Source organism: Struthio camelus, chromosome W (genome assembly GCF_040807025.1).
Source record: "Struthio camelus isolate bStrCam1 chromosome W, bStrCam1.hap1, whole genome shotgun sequence".
Classification (NCBI taxonomy): domain Eukaryota; kingdom Metazoa; phylum Chordata; class Aves; order Struthioniformes; family Struthionidae; genus Struthio; species Struthio camelus.
This window is the reverse complement of record NC_090981.1, coordinates 22,661,584-22,675,802: the sequence shown is the minus strand read 5'-3', so window position 1 is coordinate 22,675,802 and position 14,219 is coordinate 22,661,584.

Sequence of the window (14,219 nt, the reverse complement as noted above, 5' to 3'; positions counted from 1 at the left end):
AAGTAAAGGAAAGAATAAATGCGACCCATTAAAAATGAAAGTTCTTTAACTTCTACGTCTGTGAGAATGAGATGCCAAATGAGAAGGACGGAGATGCGCGTATGGGAGAGAAAGAATTAAAGGCGGGTAAAGGCTCAAAAACACAAGGAGAGAAAACAGCACTAAGAACATAAATTGGGTACTAAACAATAGTCATATATCAGAACACACACAATAAAAATGGTAAAGCAACAACCAGAGCAGAGGGTATGTGCTAGTTTGTTACTGGTTCTGTCTCTGTGTCTATGCACAGGAGCCTCAGTGCTGTGTTCAGTTGCATCTGTGGAGCAGCACCAGCTCCGTCTGCCTTGTTAGAGTCCCTCTGTTCTTGCTAGCTCCTGTTTTTGAACATCAAACAGGTTGGTCCTGCCTATGGGCAATGAGTCATCTAAGCACACAGTTCATTGCACTGTGAAGTTCTAAAGCAGGGAAGCCACAGCCACCAGCTGGCATACTTTATCAAGGGCCATTAGCTATAAACAAACATGTCTCCTTTCATGGCTTCTAAATTTAGTTTGTAACAGTTATTATTCCTTCTGTGTGTCATTTCAGGGTTGCAGACTGGCTGTAGCCAGGGAATTCGGACTGTAGATTTTCTGGATCTAAGAGTCTGTTTTCAAAGTATTTCACGTGCCTTTGATGTTTTGTAAATCTAGCCACAGTCTATAGGAATTGTAAATTGCAATAATAATGTGTACAGAATGGGAAATAAGAACTCTGCAACTTGCAGCTTAGAAGCAAAATATCCTATATGGTATTGTTTTGGTTTGCATTTAGGACTGCCTCTGAAAATTGCTCTGAGGTCCTGCTGTTTGCTTGGAGCTCTTTGGAGCCATGTGAACTTGCTCCTGCATATCTGTATTGCCAATCAAAACAAAATAAGGGTTCTGGCTATAGATGACTGTCACATGTGAAATATTCTTTATAACTGGGAAGATTTATTTGCTATAATTGACAGAACTTGGTCTCTACAGACAAAATAGAACCTGATTGCAGTAAGTCTCTTGACCAAATGACACTAAATCACATATATGCAGGACTGTTCTTATTTCCAACCTGCAACTGGAAACATTCTCTTCATCTGTCATCGTTGCTGCAGGTCGCATAGCCGATATATGTGTGTCCTAGTTGCTCTGAGATGTCATTGCTCCTTCATCCTAAATAGCCGGAAATGTCAACACTGACAATTTCCCATGTATTTTCTGTGCACTCAGAAAGAATCACAGGTACGAATGAAAAGGCATAAAACACAAACAAGGGATAGCCGCCACATGTTCTTATGTTTATTAACTGAATTTTCTTGAGGAATGCCCTTTAGCTGGTCACTTCTGGTATATGGGAGCAGAATCAATGTAATGCCCAAATCTCGGGGTGTTCTGCGCTCTCTTGCTACTTCAGTCGGATAATTGCAAGGAGAAAAATCTCTTTATTTCTTGGCAATTTAAGTTCTGAGCTATTAATAGGCTCTTACAGGAGTTGACCTATTTATTACTGTATGCTGCGAATTTTCTAGTTCACCCTTAAGTAGAGGGCTTGTCCTACGCAGGTCAGTCCGAAGAAAAGGGTTCCCTGCTGCCTGTCAGATCACTCTAAGATGACTTTATATTTACTGCAGGTTATCTACAAACCTAAGTTACCTAAGTTATCTACAAACATCTACAATGTTAATCTAAGTTAGTCAAAAAGTAAGGGTATTGTTTTGGGGTATCTGTTAGTGGAAAGTAAATGCCACAACAGGAACAAGAAAAATATACAGAATTTGCTAAATGAAGCTGGCTGTCCTGGCACAGCATTCACTCGTATCTTGTGCTGCCTTTGTAGCATACATTGATGCTCTAACAGATAACAGTTTAAAGCTAGCTTACAAATGTCTATATAAGCTGCAGTCAGTGCCAACTGTGGTGTAAACATACCCTGAAATGCTTTTAAAATCCTGTAAATACTTAAATTACAATTTTTCTTGCAGTAAATCTATGCATGTTTCTGTATGTTGGACTCTATAAGGGCCAGTAATACAATATGTGCATCTCATTTATGTCTAAAGGTTTAAATCTTGAGTCCAGCTGCAGTTATTCCTACGGTGCCTGTATGTCTGTTGCTATGTTGCATTTCATGACCTTATTACCCAATAGTTTCATTCTGTGTGGGGGGGTGATGTGGTGGTTTTGTTTTTGGTGGCTGTTGTTGTTGTGGTGTGTGTATGTATGTATTTATTTTTTTTAATATCAGCAGCCACAATATAATTTAATGTGCGGTCTCTTATTTGTCTGTGTGTGGGGGGGGGGGGTTTTCTTGAACAATGCACAGTAATGTTTCTTTATAAAACAAGTTGTCAGCTCTTTGGTGGACCAATTTATCTTTCATTTCGTCACTTGCGTTCTCCAGTAGTGTCTGGAAGGATTCCTGGGTGAAAGCAAGAAACGTAATTTTATTGTAGTAGCAGATGTTCTCCATGAAGAACCTTCAGTCTTGCTTTGCTGGTTTCAGTGATTCTCAGCAGGAATCATAGGTATGTTTTTGCTGCTCTGTCCTGCTAATGGAGCACTATGATACCTTATATAAATTAAAGATTCCCTGTGGATAACTACCCTTGAATAGGTGAATTTCTATGTTTTACACAGCAAGCAAGGATGACACAACATCCCAGGCCAAGTTTTCTCCCCGTTTTGAGGGTAAGCCAAGCAGTGACTCAGATGGGGGTACTACTAGGAATGTTGGATGAGCCAGCAGCACCTATGAAACATGTTAAATTCTAAGAGCTGTTGATCTAATAAAGGTGGAGACTAGTGCCCCCGAGGAGCTTGGAGGGGCTATCTCCATCTGCTGCTTATCACTGGACAAGAGCCGTACAAAGTAGCTTTCACTCTGTGAAAGACAGTCACCTGAATCAGGAAAGTACAAAGTGAAATAAAACGTGGCCTATTACCTGGGACACTAGGTGACTTGGAGTAACCAAACCCTGGCTAGTGCTTTCCACCGAATTCCTTTGTGTCTATGCTCAAACGGCTTTCTGCTCAAAGGCTTAGGCTCTCAGTCTGGATCACATCCAGAAATGTTGCAGGTGGGCTTTAGGTATGAAAGGTTGGATTAGAACCATAACTGCTAATATCATGAATGATTAGGCATATCTGCATTTGCCAACTTCTGCATATTTCTATAAATATTCACATATACAGCTAGATGTAGTTTACGCTGTCCCCAAGCTTGATGGATGTGAGCCGCTGCCAGTCCAGATGCTCTACAGTTCCATTTGCAGGTTAATAATCGGAGCATACTTGCTCAAGCACAGCGTTGTGCTGATTCAGCTACATGGTTCCCGGATTTCAGTTGGTGTATTTAGCCTGGAGCATGAGTAGAGGAGCTTGAAACTCTTTACACCTGTTCTACAGAGATGCTGTTACAGAGGAGGAAGAGAGAAAGTTAGTAACACCATTCAAGGCACATTACTAAGGTGACAAAATTAGTCCACTGAATTTTCTCTCAGGTCTGTGGAAAAAGAAAGAGGGAGATGGACTTCTCCAGAGCATGACTTTGATAATGTCTGTGCTGCTGTGTGGGTGAATATTATAGTGTTTCCTACAAGTCTAACAAGCAAACCAATAGGCTCCACTGTGCTCCTTTTCTTGCTTGTGCACCTGGCATCCTTCCCTTGGAAACCAGAGTGTGAGATAAACTTCCTGCTGTCTTTGGAGCTGGTGCACCTAGACCTAGATGCGGGGGGTACTTCCAGAGTCTGCAGGCTACGTTCACCTGAAGAAACTCAGGTTTCAAGTCTGCAGGCAGATCAGAATTTTTCAGCAGAGATGAATTCAAGTCAGGTAGAGCAGGGACATAAATTGAAGTATTTTCCAGGTCGATGCCTTTCTCATTGGGCTGTAGAGAGGGAAAGTGAATCTCTCTCTGTCTCTAGGTATGACTGCATACTATTTTGTGTGTAAATGTGAGCTTAGTTTGTTCTTACTAAAAGCCAGCTGTGCGATAGCTCTGACCCAGGAGCCATACTTCCATGGTAAAGGCAGTACTGAGCTTGGACTAAACAGTCTCCTTGTAAGATGGAATAGATTAACGCTGAGCTGAGATTCAAAGCTAAGAAAGTTCACTGAAGACACTAGTCAAGTTGTATGAGAACCAAGTCATGTTTATTGGGAAAATAGGAAGAGCAAGCTCTCCTCTAGCAGTAAAATATTTCTGTTACATTCTGTAAATGACTGGGTGCTATGGCTCTCCCAAACCTAAAACCCAAGTTCAAAAGCTGCCAGCTTGGGTTGCAAGCTGTTACTACACCCTGTGTTATGTGGCAATGTTCTGCTGCAGTTGCTCCTGTAAGGAATGAAAACATACTTTGAATACTTGAATATTCCTACAAAGTTGTAACTATCGTCTTCTGGACACCTCCAGTAGTTATCTGAGCATTGCAAGCAGCTGCAGACTAAGGACATAGAAGGTTCATTTTAAATTATTTGAGAATGAGGTCCTGCAAAAGGAGCATACCTAATTGGCTTACCAAAGTCACCTTTGGCAGGAATAAGCTGAATTTGTGCTGTAGAGCAATATTGGAAAGTGGTAGTGTCTGTGCTTCAGGGTGAATGTTCAGGATTTTTGTTACACGAAATTTCGGTGGTGAGATGATGGCAAGCACAGGGTTTCCTGAGTTAAATTCAATGTAAGGAACTAAATGATGCCCTTGACTTGTCTATGGCATATGATCAGTTACTCAACTCTTTCAATTTGTATGCGTTTCTTTTAGAAACTTATGCAAGTCCAAGAAGTGAGGGTTTCAATTAGACCTTTATTTTTAGTTTTTCGTTTGAATATGCAAAACTATAGTGCTTATTTTTTTATCATTCCTTCTCCTCACATTAGTAAATGATTAGTAATTATCAAGATTAAGTCTTTTTGTAAGACTTAAAAACCCCAGTGAATTTTGGAATTTTTTAACTGCAGGTATTGAAGTACAAGTTTTAAGGTCCAAAAAAAATAATTATAGCTAAAATCTTTGCGTATAAAAGTACTTAAAGTCACTCTTTGGTGTAACAGTGAAAGTTTTATTTTTTCAGTATCTCAGTTAACTGGAAAAAGGTGCTGGAGAAATAGTGCCTTGACAGTAATAAGGATAAGTTAAGAGAAAGATAGTCCACAGAAAATTTCAAATGCTGGATGTTGGAAGTCTAAGCTTAGAGTTTATATTTCTTCTTCTATTTAACAAATAGAGTGGAAAAACAACACATCGCATAATGAAATTAAAAAATGGTAGAAAAAGAGAGGCTGTGACTGTACTCTGAAACAACAAAATAAAGTTGCCAAAAAGTAGCTGTGATTATTTTAAATTTATTGTCTTGCTTATCAAGCTGATCAGATAGTTCTATGTGGGGAGAAATGTTTGAGTGATTAGATCCTCATGATGGAAAATCTTGGTATAGTCTTGGAGTAGGTAAGCAAGATGTAAGGAACTCTGATTCAAGTATCCTCTCTATCAGAGGCAATCTGAAGCCACATCTATGTGCTTCTGATGGAATGATCTGGGCTGTAAGAGGTCTGCTAATAAATTTTTTCAAAAGAACTATGTTTGCAATGTCTCTGTTACACGCTGCAGAACTGTGGTCGCATGACTAAGTGGTGCAGACCAGCCTGTATCCGTACTGTCTGTGGAGTATGGCATGAGAATGAATTATACCGTGTTCCACACCCAGGTAAAGGAAGAGTGTGTGATATTATCTGTAGTAAAACCCAGGAACAAACTACATATACACAGGGTGAACAAGAGATTGGACCTTGGATGAAACAATAAATGACATGATCTGGTAGCTTACACATCCCTGCTGAGTCTATTCTGTTGATACTTTTCTGTTGTGTACCAATATACAGCGAGTTTGGAAGGATGAAGAGAAGGCAGGCCCGGCTGCCGCCTATGAAGTCATTCTCTGTTTTCATGGTTAACTATTTTGTATAAATCCGAATGTTGCCGAACAGAAGGGGTGTCTCATTCAAATACCCTAGAGTGGCAGATAAGATTCCTGTCTTGAAGCAGTGAACCTCAAAATAGACTTGTATGCTTGTCTCTCACCTTCAGAGACCTCAGGGTACTTCTGATGCATTTTCTAAACTCTGAGTGTTCCTAGTCCTTCGGAGGAGGACATCACCACTTCTTTCCAAAGTCTACTCATTTACTTCTTCAGCTATGGTATCAAGCATGTCCAGCCAGGCTCAGCTTGTAACAATCTTCCTTTACGAAATTGGAGAGTAGTAGCTAATAGTTGTTTTGAGAAATGAAGTATTTTTTTTCTTGACAGTAAGAACCTGACAGAAGGACCAAAACATTCAAGTGCAAGTAAAACATTAAAAACTGTATGTTCGTGTCTATCTTAACTGAAGCCCTACCACCTAGGGCAGGGCAAACAGCTTCCTTGAATACCTGTGGGTCTATTTATGTCAGTTAGGTTTTCATTAAGGGTGCCCAGGGATTGCCTCCTCTCTTGGAGTGGATAATCTCGTTGTATTTGAATTTCTTTGGCCCTTTGCTAGCTACCCCCCTTCATGAGTCTTCACAGTATCTTGACAGGCTTCTGAAGTATTAATGAGGACTAAGTAAAATTATTTGTGCTCATTTTCTTCTGTTCTTCCTTTTATTTCTCTTTCTTGTCAAATACAATTTAAAATGAATGTATTCACAGAGTAAGCATCCCAGCAGCCTGGTCAGCATAAAATATTTGTAGCAATTCCACATCTCTTGTAACCATTTAATATTTTCCAGTTATGGCAATGAAAAGGGGATGTCACATGTCATGCTTAAGGTAAATGAGTAATAATCTGAGGGAATGGTTTATGAAACCATTCGGTAATCCAGTGGTTCAATCATTTTTCTGGATTTGATGAGTCCATAGTGTGATCTAAGAAAACAAAACCTAAATTTGTGTAGTTCCTTACTCTAATCTCTGTTGCAGGCTGGCTTAGATTTCGGAATTTGACTGTAAATCTGCCATCCGTGAGGTTTTAAAAATGGTTTAATGACTGTAGAGAAAGTGACTTGGACAGTATATGCAAGTTTTGTAAAGTATTGATAGTCTTTGTTCCAAAATTGTGGGTTAATATCTTTAAAATAGACTTCCATTAATAAGAACTTATGCTCTGAGCTTTAATAAACTTTGCTTCCTATCAACCGACATTGAAAAAGTAAGTTTTATAAAAATAAAACATGGAAACTTTCTACACCGTCAGCAGGCCTTTCTGGGGTTAACCTAGGCTATGGCATCACTTTTAAATAGTAGTTGTTAAGGACTGGAGGTAAGGTGGAGGGTGAGTAATGTTTCCTTTTGATCATTTAATCTGTATTGAAAGTCCCATGCATGGCTGCAAGAGTAAAAAATCTTATGGTTTACTTATTATAAGGTGCTGTTTATTTGAGTGTATGGTGATGGTAGATTCATTCTTTTTTGTCCCTGCGGAGCCAGAATCAAATCAATAGCAGAGCTTCCTCCTCCATGGTCCCTTCCCTCTCTGCTTTTACTGTATATTTTTTTTGAATAAGACAAACTCAGATGAGAAATACTCAGATGGCTTGTAACTGTTGAAAACCCCCCTTGGTTGTCAGTCGTGTTTTATTTTTACTCATATTACTACTTAAGCTTACTGAGACATATTTTCTACCTCCGATAGTTAATTTAAACTGCAGTGACTGAAAAAAGAGCTCTAAGTTACTGTATTTATTTCATACATGCATATGTTATTAACAATGGATAAGCTTCTTAGGTGTCTGTGTGCCAGTTATGGTATCATTCAGCTGCACAGCACAAAGCTCCTGAAGTGCATGGAAGGATGGGAGCTTCTCTTCTCACATAACTTGAGATGCTAGAGTTTTGACATAAAACTAAAGATAACTCTGTTTCTTTATTAGATTACAGATGATAAAAAAAATAACTGTAATGTCCCTCTTTCTATGTAGGAAAAATTGTTGCTACGTATACAGCAGAATTTTGACTTCATACAGTGTGAAGTCAGGAAGTTCATGACATCGGTCACTAGTTAACAGCTGTTAATGAGCAAAGCTGCACTAGACTTCTGTTGACTATCTGCAGTGACTATACATTCTACAAAATCCGTTTCTTCCATTCATCCAAATTTTTCTTTGCTATCTTATTATATCCATGTTTCACAGATGTGAAACTGTGTGCACAGGCAGTGATACTAAGATGACTATGCTAGCTTAATACATTTTTCTAGGGTCTTGCTATATTTAGTTTTTTTACTCTAATGATTTCTCTGACTTCTTGAATGATAAAACTCTATGTGATTAAGGTATCTATGCAGCTGTACATTGACAAGTTGACAAGCCCACATAAATCTTAGTGTCAGAGATCTTGCTTCTCTTCTGGTGTCACATTTTATTTCAAATCTTTTTTTTTTTTTTTGAGTCTTTGAATGACTATTTTCCTATAATATTGCTGTATTTTATAACTTCTGTCCTGCGTAGCTAAAAGCAGCAGATGTACTCTGGTTTGGGCCTAGTTCAATTTAGAAATAATAAATTATAGGCCTACTATCCTTCTGGGGAAAAAAGGCCCTAGTCTCCTGGAGCTTTTACTAAGGAAAAGAAAGATAGACTGTAGCTGTGTTCTCTATCTTATCTTACTTACCGACCAGGAAGTTAGATGTCCTCCTCTACAAAGGATGCTAAAGTTTTTCCTTTTATTACAAGCTTGTAAGGTAGAGAAATGACAGCTGCATTTGTATCATAGCTACCTGTCAGTAACAAGGATCGTCCTTGAAATACCTGGGGAAGCATTAGCAATATTTTTTTTACGTGCCAGAACAATAAGGTCATTAGCCATAAGACACCACTATTTGTCAGTTTAATTCTAAATGCTGAAATCTTCAAATGTAATTCAATTTGCTGTTTGTTATATTCAAATAAAATCTCTTCTTACCTGTTTCCTTTCTAAGCAAAAAGGTTCAGACTTCAATGTATTTTCATGACATCTTTTTTGTTTTTTCATGTTGCCTTTTTCTGACTCCTCCTAATCTTTCAATATTCTCTTTGAGAAGGTGTCCAGTGTTATGCACCTAAGAAATATTTGGTTTTATTTACTCTTATGAATCTAGCAGATCACCTCAGTGCAAAATGTCAAATACCTTGCAGACATATTGTAGTAGCTTCCAGAGTGGAAGCTACAAGAGTTACAGAATATGAGTAATGCAGCCATCTAAATAATTTCAGTGAGCTAAACATAGCATTAATACTAAACAAACTTAAGTAATTTACATTTGGAAAGGTGCACTACAAAAATAATTGTTACTGTCATGACTGAAGGATTTCAGGGGACTAAAAGTAGGGGATTCAAGTGGAAATGGTTTTTTTCCAAAGTGAAACATAATTAGCAATGTGTTAAAGTTGGGTCACTGGAAAAGATATCAAAAGCAACATATTTTTTCCCCCCCCCCCGTGGAGCTAATCTGGGATTGAAAGGCATTTTGACCAAGCAAAGGAATAGTTCAGGGATAAAGCTAAAGGGACAAGTGAAAAAATATTTCTCACTGCACATGCAGCTTGAATTTCAGCTCATGTCTCTTGTCAGTAAGAACAGCAAAACCCATTTACCATGGAAAACTTATGCTTTCCTATCCACAAACTTTTCACATCTTCATTTCTTTTATAATACAGTCAATTCTTATTCCTTCTTAATTAGGCTTCATTGGCATGCACACCATGGAACAGGTAGAATTGGAAAAGTTGTAAATAAAGAGAAAGAGAAACTCTGGAGAATGTCCAAAGTACCATTTCTCCTCGTTTTTCTTGCCTTCCAATGTGCCAGTCTCTCTATAGGATTCTTTAATTGTTCCGCCCTTCTAACAAATTTGGGACACACAGCCCTATTGAAACAAGCATGGACCACAGTTTTGTCACGCTTTCTCATAGCAAAGTTTCTTATGTTAGACTTTTTTTTTTTTTTAAAAGGATGGTCTTCTCCTTTGTCATGTACAACACTGTGCATGCTGACAGCTTCCAATAACAATGTACTCTGACTATAAAATGAGTTTGATGCTGGGAATATTGGCAGGATGTGGCTCAAATTTAAGAATGAACTAAAACAAGGCATTGTCAGCCCTTGTCTATGTATATATGTTTTGGGGTAACTGGAGGAGCTCTTCCTTCACTTCTGGCATGTGACTAACTTTCACTTACATTAACAAGAATGATATGCTTCCATCAAAGAAAGAACGCTCCTTTGAAACTGGAACATGAAAAAGTATCCCCTGGTTCTTTTTGTCTTATTTATTATTTTTTTCCAAAGGAAAAAAATCCATTAAGGTTGTAGCAGCAGTTTTATTTGACAGGAAAAGTGATAACACTTCACTGTCCCACAAGTATGGATCCGTGCCTGTGTTTATTTTTAAGAGGAATGCCATTGGCCTGATCTGTGATGCAGCAACTGCTTTTGATTGAAATAACTTTCCTAGAATATGTCATTTTAGATTATGTTCTCTCTGATGAGCCTGTGAAATATCTTTCTTTGGATGTGGCAGTAGAAGAAATGTCTGTCACTCGTGCAATTATTCCTAAATAAAAAGTGCCACTATTTCACATCAAAGTTGCAGATCTTAAAAAGTAGTAGAAGTGCTGTCTTATGTCTTATATATTTCTTATTTTAAGATTGTACTTGACCAGATCTGTGATGCATGGAAGCTTACTTGCATGTGTTCTGTGCTGAATCAAATCTTACCGAAGCTGGTGTAAATAACTGTAGTTGAAGTTACTTGGACCAAAATCATTGAGTCAGGCTCTGTTCCGTAGCAAGGAAACATCGTCTCGTTTTTACTGCTTAAACCTAATTTTTGTTCATAGTGGCTCACAGGTTCAAACTTGTGTTTGACCCTCAATCCATAACGTTGATCGTCTCTCCATGTGAATGAAAAAAACACATTACATTGAGCGTTAAATAAGTGGAACAGTGAAGCATGGAACTGCCTCTAAACTTTACTAAATTAACTTTAAAGTGTATGTTAATGACTGTCCTCATCTTTCAGATATGTGTTCTACCTGACTGTTTATTTTAATGCTCTGCACATCCTACAGACTTGCAAAAAGTGCTGGATGTGGCATGGTTACATTAAAATACATTTGTTGAACTAGCAGTAAGTCCAGAATAGTATCTTTTCACATGTCTGTAAACTCAACACTTCTGTAAATTAAGCCAAACTATATAGGATGCTGATGGATATCACCTAGCTTTCAAGCAAATAGATACTGGTAGTTATTATGTGGGGATTTCTAATTATTTTATTATCAAATATTTAATCTGATAGAAATAAATTTATTAAAAAAAAAAAAATTCCATAAGAAGAATTCATCATTTTAGGGAGGCCCTAGCATCAGAATTGTTCCAATAGCAGCCTTTACGAGTGCCTCTGCATATGAAATCTAAACACACTTTAGGGGGAGGAGTGAACATGAGAGTTAGGATGTATGAGCTAGTTACTGATACAATACATAGCAACAACTTTTTATTCTAATTCCAAATATAGAAGCCACAGTAATATTCAAATATGTGAGTTTTACCATGCTCATATATAATTCACTTTGAAAATACTGTTTTATTTTCTGTGTGATTAGTGTATTCTATTTTTTTTCTACTTAAGATGATGACAGTGACAACAACTGGCAATGTTATCTCCTCGTTTCCCTCTTTGCCTGTTTCTGAAATGAGCAATTTTTCATCTAGGGACTTCAAAACTCATTTTAAAAATACTTAAAGCCTGTAGAGTATACGTAGGTAGATAATACCATTCTAGTATAGTATGTGAGGAAACTAACAAAGACATTGTAGGATTTTTTTTTTTTTAGGTGTAGCACTGAAAATTTGATGAAAAATAGAAAATTTATTCCTTAAATATGACTCGGTCAAGGTTTGGGGAGAAGCGTGTATTTACATATGTGAGTGTTTGCATCTATGTAAAGTTAATTTGTATATCTTCTTCTTTTAAGGCAACCAAGATAAAGAGAAAACATATCAATGTCTTTCACTCCTCATTCCTTCTCTGTGAGGATACATGCTGTTCACTTACAGTGTTTAGAACCCTGAATGAAGCTAAAATAGGGTTCTAAAGGATTATTGTATTGTGCACACAAAGCACAATACTGCTTGCTGTTTTACCAGTGAAAAGTATCCTGCATTTGTAAATGCATAGATCAGAGTTTCCTATGAAGCTCCAGGTCTTGGAGTTGGGCTTATTTATAATTTTGCATGTGATTTTTAAGCACAGGAGTTGTGTCACAGAGTCAGCAGATGCCTGAGTTGGAGCCTGGTGCAAAGCCAACAGGAGTAACCAAAAGTGCTTTTGTTGTACCTTAAATGTAGCTTGAATGTTTCTGGATATGCTTTTTATTTTCATTTCGTGCCAAATGGAGGAAAAAAAAAAAAAGGGCCTAAGCAGTGAATGCAAGTGAAGAATTAAGCAGAATGCAATTTTAGTTACGGAAAACCTTTGAATGAATAGTTTATGAGATAGAAACAAAATGAGCTGCAAAATGCATTTGGTTAATATGCTCTTACCATAACATGGGACTTATTAGATAAATATGGTTACAGCTTTTTTTGTTGCTAAAGGACGTTCTGTATGTTTCAGCTTACTAGCTTCAATAAAAATTTGCAAAGGAAGATTTCACAGCTCCATAAATTACTGGCAGTCTGAAGCAAATGAAAATCTTTATTTTGAAATATTCTGCTCTTCAGTTAGGTACTCATTTGAAAAATAAGGAATCATATTTTCATGTCTTTGCTTACTTAGATTGTGAACTTGAACCATGATCTTTCACTGTACCTGATAAAACCTCAGTTTTGTCCCAGTGTAGAATTATAAATATATATAAAGATGTGCATGACAGGAAAACCATTTCCTTCCCTGCCCTTGTAATAAACTATGAAAATAACTTCTTAGTAAAGCTTGTTGTTCCGTATGACAGGTATGAAGTGAATGATGCATTACTGCTTGTGAACATTTTGGCACTCACTTCACTCCCTGGCAGCGCTACAGCTTGGATGTGTGCAAGTTCTAGGACCGATAGTAACACACCAGTAACCCGCAGCATCATTTTTCAAAACAAATAGCAGCTGTAAATTGAGATGAGCTAGAGTTTATTCTTTTTTAAATTACAGTAGGTTTGTAAAAGTATTAAGAACATGAAGACTGTTTAAGGGGGGTGTCTGTGGGAGTGCCGCCTACTACCATCCCCCAGTGAATTCTTAGCTTGAAATTCTGATCAATGTAAATGGTAATGCAGCTTATTTCTACCCTATTTTTATAGTTAAAAATGTATTTTCTAGCTTACTCTTTGGAAGTATTGCAAGTGTAAGTGAAAAGTACTCCTTGAAGAGCATCAGTACAAGGCAAAACTTAAAACTCCTTTCTCCACACACTGGGAAGTGAACATGTAGAAGTTCATGGTTTGGTAGCCAGGGTGGTAAGGGCCAGCTGCTCCTGTGGGGCCAGGGAGCTGGGAGACGCAGGCGATGCTGCGTAGCTGTGCTCCGTCCCACTGCCCCATCACCAAACAGGGTCAGATGGTGAGGCAGGGCCAAGGTGAAGCTGGGAAGATGAGTTGGCAAGTCAGGGTCGGGATCAGGTCTGGGGATGGCCTCGAGTCAAACCCCCAGTAACGGACGTGCTTGGGGCTGTCACATTGGTATCAGATTGCTGCAGTCGGATGCTGCCTCCGCTGCTGCGTGTTTTGTTACATATAAGAATGAAGTTGAGATCTGTAGTTGTCTCCTCCTTGAGAACGCTCTGGCCAGCATTAATGACACGTGCTGGAGTTACTCATGTAGGAGAAATCATAAAGAAAGGAAATTAATGGAAGTGTGAACTCTCCTGGGGAATATAACTGCTGAGTACAGCAAATATATGTTCATAAGAAAAAGGAGGAAGGAATAAGGATAGTACAAATCTTGCCCTTTCTCTCCCTACAGTTACTGATTTTTTGAGTCATTTTTCTTACTGTATTGCTTCCATATATGTCTATTTTACCTGAGCTTTTCTAATCTATTTTATACTGAATATTACATTATCTCCAGGCAATTATTTTCCTCTTAAAGTGATGCTATCAGTCTTTTCAGATGGACTGTATTTACTTGTGGTCAGAAGCTATTTTCTACTTTCTGGTGCAAGGAAAGAAAATTTTTAGAACATTA